We start from the raw sequence: 6872 nt of genomic DNA, 5'->3' as shown, positions 1-6872 counted from the left end.
TTGGAGGATCTGTTAATTCAGGTAGAGATATTTTGGGGGGCTATGAAAAGGTGACCTTTTGAGCTGCTAAAGAAAATAATTAAAAAGAGATTTTTATAATCAGTTTTGGGGAGCAAAAGGAATATTTTTTTTATAAAAAGAAAAGGATTTTCTTTTTAACCTTCATTTTAAAAAATGAGTTCCAAATTCTCTCCCTCCCTCTCCACCCATTGAGAAGGCAAGCTGTAGGATATCAACTATACATGTGAAGTCACACAAAGCATATTTCCATATTAGCTGTGTTGCAAAAACAAGAAAAAGTCAGAAAAATAAGAAAGTGGAAAACAATATACTCCAATCTGCACACAGAGTTCATCAGTTCTCTCTCTCTCTCTGAAGGTGGAGAAGATAAAAAAAAGAAAAGCATTCTTAACCCATTATATTTGAGTGGGAAGATAAAAATGGACAGTGGAAAGAAAAAGGAAGATTAGAGTTATTACTTTGCCATCAACTTCTCTATCAAGGAAAATCATTGTATCGAGATGAAAATAAAAATCATTAAAACCTGAGATAGGTGAGGAAATGGTAAAAGAACCACTAATAGAACCTTCTCTGAGTTCAAGCCAATTGACTTCCATGAATAACCTCCCAGGGCACTGAAAAAACTTGCAGGTGAGATTACAGAATAACTGCCAGAGATCATTCTGAAACTGAAGCATATGTGAGAGTTGTAGCTAAATTGTCAATGAGCATATGGCCTGGTTTCCATGAAATGGAAAGAAAGTGGATAGCCCAAAAAGATTGACTTCAATTCATGAGAAACCTCCAGAATGGAAGACCAAATGGGCATTTGGAAAGAAATGAATTAATCACTGAATGAGAGTGAATTTTTAAAGATCGTCATGCCAAGTTAACATGACTTCTTTTTTTAAAAAAAAACAGTGGTATTTGATTGATAAATCAGAAGACTTCTATTGTCATACTGATTTCTACACTTCAGCACGGTTCTTTGCAGCATCTTTTACAATATTTTGATGGAGAAGACAGAGACGTGGTCTGAATGATATTGTTAGACAGTAAGCTTTTAAGGTGATTTTGTTTGTTTTGTTTCATCTTTTTTTTTTTAATCCATGGTACCTAGCACAGTGCCTTGCTCTCATTAGGTGCTTAACAAGTGTTGATTGGATTGCTTTGTTTTGGACCTCAGAAATGGTTGAACAACCTACATCCCAAAGCAGTCTTTAATAGGTTGTTATTCACCTGAAAGGTGGCATCTAGTGGATACCACTATGGATCTACTTGGATCTATCTGTATTTTTCCTTGTTTAGTTCAATATTTTTACCAGTTATGTGCATGAAATTATACATAGTATGATCATCAAATTTTCAGATTCAGATATGAGAGGTATAGCTAACAGTGATATGGGATATGGGATATAAATACTGGACTGTTTGAGTTTAGGAGCTGTGGTGAGCTAAAATCATTCAGGTATCCACATTAATTCAGGCTCCAATATAGCAAGTCCTTAGGAGTGGTCAGAAGAGCTTCAACCCACCCAGAGGAGGAGTGAATCCACTTAAACCAAAGATAGAAAAGATCAAGTCTCCCAATGATTGGGTCATCAGTGTCCACTGTTCTTCCTGTCTAGTGGAGATACAGAGATTCAGTCTTTAATAACCTGATGGATAACAGAAAATAGATTTTTTTTAAAAGATTTCCAAAGACCAGAATGATAAAGCCATATTTCACAGAAGTAATTTAATAAAAAAAAAATTTCAATTCCTTCTGACTTCTAGCTCAAAATGAACCAATAGTGCAATTATATGGCAGCCAATGGGGAGGGGAAAGTAATATGTTCTTAGGCTACATTAAAGGGAACAATGTTCAGAGTGGGAAAGGTGCCACGTTTGCCCCCCCTCACCTGATCAGAAAACTTCCGAGATATTACAACTACTTCTGGCTTTCCCATTTTACAAGCGATTGAACATGCTCAGAAAAAGGACAACAAAGATGCTGAGGGAACTTGCCGTCACTTAAGGGCCAAGTGAAGGAATATGGGATACTGAGCCTGGAAAGAAAATACACAAAGCTTCAAATGCTCGGAAAATTCTTACATGAAAGAGCAATCAGATTTATTTTGTTTGGCATCAGAGAGTGAGAGTGGGACCAATAGGTGAAGGTTAGAAGAAAGCAGATTTTGACTTGATATAATCATTATCACTAGTTAAATGGCCTTCCTCAGACACTGAATTCTTAGTCAATGGAGGTCTTCTAGCTGGATTAGCACAGGCTAAATGACCACTTGAGGATTGCTGTGGACAGATTTCATTATTTAAGTAGGACTTCTGAGGTCCTTTCCAATGCTAAGGTCCATGATTCTATGCAGTGATTCAGTGAATTTAGAATAAATTAGATGTGCATATAGTGTAAATTGTTGATTCCATTGCACATTCATTACTCATTTCAGCAAATTTCAGCAAAACCTTCCAAACTTTCAGTAGCACCTATTGCTCAAAATCAGTTACTCAGTCTATTGAGGAAGACTTGCTTTTATAGCTCAATTCTGCATTTTGAATACGGGAAAGAATTCAGAATACAAATTAAGAGTGAGTGCAAGGGACTTATCAATGTCAATGGCCTCATTAAAGTAACTCCTGAATCATCTGAGACTGGAGATCTCTTTGTTAACAATGGCATTTTGCTGAGTGGCTCCCAAAAGCTTATTAGTGGCAATTGTGGTCAATTGCTGGAACTAGAATCATTTTAGAGCTTGACAGGATGTTCAAGATGACCCAGTCCAACCCTTTCGGTTCACTGAATATACCAAAAAAATTATGGCCCAGGAAAGTAAAGTTATCTGCCCAAGGCCATATAACTAATTAGTGGCACACCAAGGACTAGAGCCTAGCACTTAGTTGCCCTTCTAGGAATGTTCCATAACCTTTCACTGTCTCTGATTAGCTTAATATTTAGTAAATATGAATGTTACTCCATAACCTCCTAGACTGGGTAAATTTAGTCGCCTGAAAATGAAAGAAGTGATATTAAACAGTATCTTTACCAAGAAAACCCCAAATAGGTCCAGGAAAATTTGAACAGGAATGAAAAGGCTGAACAGCAGCAATAAAAACATCCCTTCCTCCCTTCTAGCTCCAAATTCCATGACTCTAAAATAAAGCACAGCAAGTACATTGTATACTTGAACTGTCATAGATCATCTAATCTAATCAGCAGAATTTATATTTTTTTAGTTGAAGAATCCATTTAACAATCCAATGTTGGGTTGATGAAGTGTTCCTAAGATTTAAATGTCAGGTATTATTAGTTGCAGTTGTGATAATTGATGCTAATAGCTGTGTCTGCTTCCATTAGATTTAAGCTTCCAAAGAGGAAGAAGTGGGGCTTTTTGCTTCCTTTGTTCCTGCCACAGCCCAATATAACCTATGCACATGAAGCAAGCATTCAATAAACACTGACTGACTGTCTATTGAGATGCCAAGTCTTCAGAGGACATTAGCTAAAATAGAATTAAGAACCAAATGACTTGGCCAAGTATTCTGTCCTAAAACTTTAATAATTAAAAAGGAAAACTTCTAAGTGCAGTCATTTTGTTCTCCTACAAATGAATTCATTTTTCCTCTTCAGTTTTGAAATCAAGTCAAAGTCTTGGTTAGGATCTCAATTCTTACCTAATTCACTCACTATGGACATTGGAAAGGGGGGGGGTGCATTTTAATGACATAATTCTCCTGAAAATGGCAATGGAAGAGACATAATGGAAAAGGAACATGTGAAATATATATACATATATACATACACATATACATATATGTATCTATTGTGTACACATAAAATATCCATGTTTGTCTAAAATATTTATACATGTGTGTACATAGACATTATAGAGAGGGCAGAGGGAGAGAGGGGGTAGGAGAGTTTGATGCCTTTTGTTTATAGTTAGATAGGTGATGAACAAACAAATATGAAATTTTCCTAAACAAAGTGACCTTGACAGCCCCTACACTCTACTTCTGTGTGTGTTCCCATCTCCAGGCCTCAATTAAGTGTCCTTTACCATCACCTTCCTCTTTTCTGATCCTTTCTCAACCTATTGACCTTGTCTTAGTCCCATGTTCTCTTAAGGTGGCTTGATTTGCTTGGGACATTAAGAAATTTATAATATGACCTTCTTGAAGGTGTTTGAATTTTATCTATCAATCCATCAGTGAGCATTTATTAATCATCTGTTGTGGGTCTGGCCCTGTTCTAAATGCCATGTTTGCAAAAACAAAAATGAATTTATTCCTATATTTGAGGAGTTTATATTCTAAAGAAAAAAACTATATATTATACACACACGTATTTATATAGACATATGTATTAGGTACAGGAGAAGGGCTAAATACATGTAGGTGAGTTTTGGGAGGTGGGGCTGGTGACTTGGGGCAGAGGTGTGGGATGTCAAGAAATGAATCATGGAAAAAAGTGGCCCTTAATTTGAGTTTTGAGGCATGTGAGGATGCCAAGAGGCAGAGGTGAGGAGAGCATTCCTGGCATAGGGAACAACCAATGTAAAGACACAGAGATGATAGGTGGAATTTGTGGTTTGAAGAACAGTAAGTCAGAATGGCTGAACTGTGGAGTATGTACATGAGAGTGATGTGGAAGAAGACCGAAAAAGTAGACAGGGGCTGTTATGAAAAATTCTAAATATTAAGTAGAGGAGTTTGTATTCAAAGCCAGAGCTCCTAAAATACTTGTTGAGTGAGAGTAGACAGTGACATGATCAAATCTGTTCATTAGGAAAATAACATATGAAAGAGCAAGGAAGCCATGTAGGAGAAGAGCCAGAAGACAAAAGTGTTACGAAATCTGAGAAATGTAAGTAACTAAGAGCAAAAGGTCCCCAGTATGAAGTACTGCAAAGAGCTCAAGAAGGATGAGAAATGAAAAGAGGCCATTCGATTTGGTAACTTGAATAAAACTCTGTATGGTTTAATCTACTTAAAGTGAGAAACATATTTGGAATCAGGAAATGCTTAAGAGAAAGTGGACGTTAATGGTGTTATTCATTCATTCTAGGACCTGAGTAGGGGAAAATTTTTTTGTACCTCTAAATTCACCCTACAATAACAATTAGCCAGCTTGGTATGGGGAAATTGCATAGGAAGTTCTTTTGATAAATGTGCATGCAATAATGGCATTTCCCTGAATTATAATTTGTGGTCCCAAGAAAGGGAAAAACGAGGATGGCGGTGAATATAGCTTTTCCTTTCTTTTAGACTGAGTACTGATGGCAAGGACAGAAAGGCAAGGTTGTGGGGAAGAAGGCTTACTGCTACTCTCTGCTTATTAAAACACAAATCACAATAATTGCAGCAGCAGCATGAGGACTCACATAGCTAGAGCACTCTGGAGCTTAAAAAGTCTTTTTCCATACAACAGTGACGCAGACAGGGCATGTGTAATGCCAACGTAATATTCATGGCCTTTCAGGAGCTATGCATATGCCAGCATAATTCTGAATTACGAAATACAACAGACTCTCCACGTGGAAGACAGAACCAAAACATTTATTTAAACATTAGAAAGCCAAATCCCAACAGCAGAAAGTCAAGTGCATCATAGCAACAAAGAAATCTATACACAATAACAATGCAGAGGGCAACACCATCCTTAAGCCTTCTCCCTGCTAGAGCCTTTCCACAAATGAAAAATCAGTCAGCTGCCTGTTTTCTTTTCCTCCCTCAGTTCTAACTGCTGTGTCCAATTTCTTGTCAGCTCTGCTCAACTGTTCTTGTTCCACCCATTCTGCAAGTTCCTCTCACCACAGGCTCCATTTGACTCAGAATTCCATGTGACCCTGGCAAGTCAGATGGGCCTATTAATGAATGGGAAAGATCTTTTCATTTAAATTACCATTACAGCTTGTGTTCTTACTCCTATTTTACAGATGAACAAACCTCCCTCACCTGTCAAGTTTCCAAAGCTAGTGGCTTCAGAGCCAAGACTCAAAGTCTTGTTCAGTGTTCATACTATGTTCCCTGTTTAAAGTTCAGTGTCTTGAGATGTGGAAATTTGGTAGAAAGCATTGGAAACCATCATACTGTCCCAGAAGGCTAAGAGGGCAGAATATAGTATATGTTGTCAGATATGGTCACTGTGTTAGATATTTTTGCTAATTTTTTCCTTTATTTCAATGGGAGTTTTCAACTGGAAAGGGAGGAGGACTGAAATACTGATCTATAGGTAAAAGAAGTCAAGATTTAGATGAATGAAACAATTGTGTTGCCCTTTGTGAGCTATATTCTTATTATAATAACTGTTCTGAGGCATTGCCTAATCACTCTAATGCAGGTGTACCTAACTTGGGGGGGTCAATTGAAATTGGGTTGTTGTTGTTTTTCAATAGCTTCATAACTGTATTTTGATATAATTTACTTCTTTTGTAATACTGCATATTTTATTTTATACATTTAAAACTACTGTCCTGATAAGGGGTTCACTGATTTCACCAGATTGCAACAGGGTTCATCACGCATACATAAACACACACACACACATACACACACATGAAAAAGAAGGTGTTTTCCTTTATGACACAACATATAACATCCTGTCTCTAAGACCAATGTGTACATCCAAATTCCATATCACTGTGCTGAAGCTGTAATCAGGGTGGAGCACCTGAGACTTTGTGCCAAAGTACTAACCTTTAAAAGGAGTGCTGCCAGCAATTTCAGTTCTTCAGGAGCATACAGGCACCTAGTCATAGTACTAGTATAACAGGAAAGTTAAAATAGGAAGCTGCCAGGTGGTGGCTCCCTCGCCTCATATTAGCTCCTCTCCAGCTTGGCTGTCTCTTTATCCTTCTCCTCTCTCCCTCCCTCAA

This window comes from Notamacropus eugenii, chromosome 3 (genome assembly GCF_028372415.1).
Source record: "Notamacropus eugenii isolate mMacEug1 chromosome 3, mMacEug1.pri_v2, whole genome shotgun sequence".
Lineage (NCBI taxonomy): Eukaryota > Metazoa > Chordata > Mammalia > Diprotodontia > Macropodidae > Notamacropus > Notamacropus eugenii.
This window is presented reverse-complemented; position numbering follows the sequence as displayed.